Source organism: Gregarina niphandrodes, assembly GCF_000223845.1.
Source record: "Gregarina niphandrodes unplaced genomic scaffold scaffold00108, whole genome shotgun sequence".
Classification (NCBI taxonomy): domain Eukaryota; phylum Apicomplexa; class Conoidasida; order Eugregarinorida; family Gregarinidae; genus Gregarina; species Gregarina niphandrodes.
Window position 1 is genome coordinate 2,696 of NW_011645873.1, and position 505 is coordinate 3,200.

A 505-nucleotide genomic window follows, 5' to 3' on the forward strand; every position below is an offset into this window, starting at 1 on the left:
AGGCACTGTTTCGCAAATTGCCGAACATCATTCATCATGTTAATCCACCAGAAGTATTTAGACAACCGATGGTAGGACCTTTGAACACCTTGGTGGGCTCCAACTCGGGAGAAATGAAAGTAGAATAGAACCCGTCGTCGGAGTACCTCAGGAACATACACGCGATTTCGCACGATTGGTAGACCATTTTGAAGTGTATACGAGAAAGGTGGTTCAGGTTCTTGTTCAAATGCGTTAGCGACATCTTCAGGCGTGGGGAACGTCTCATTGAGGGTCAACATTGACGGTTGAACATCCGTCTGTGATGTCAGGACCCACCTAGCGTCAATATCTTCGTCTAACTTACCAAACTCGACGTCACGCGTGAAGATATCCACGTGTTGTTGACTTTTTCCAGCTCTGTAGATGATCTTAAACTGAAATTCTTGAAGAAACATAGCCCACCTGGCAACCCGTGATTTCTCTGTACTCCAGAGCCACTTTAAGCTCTGATGATCGGTTCGTA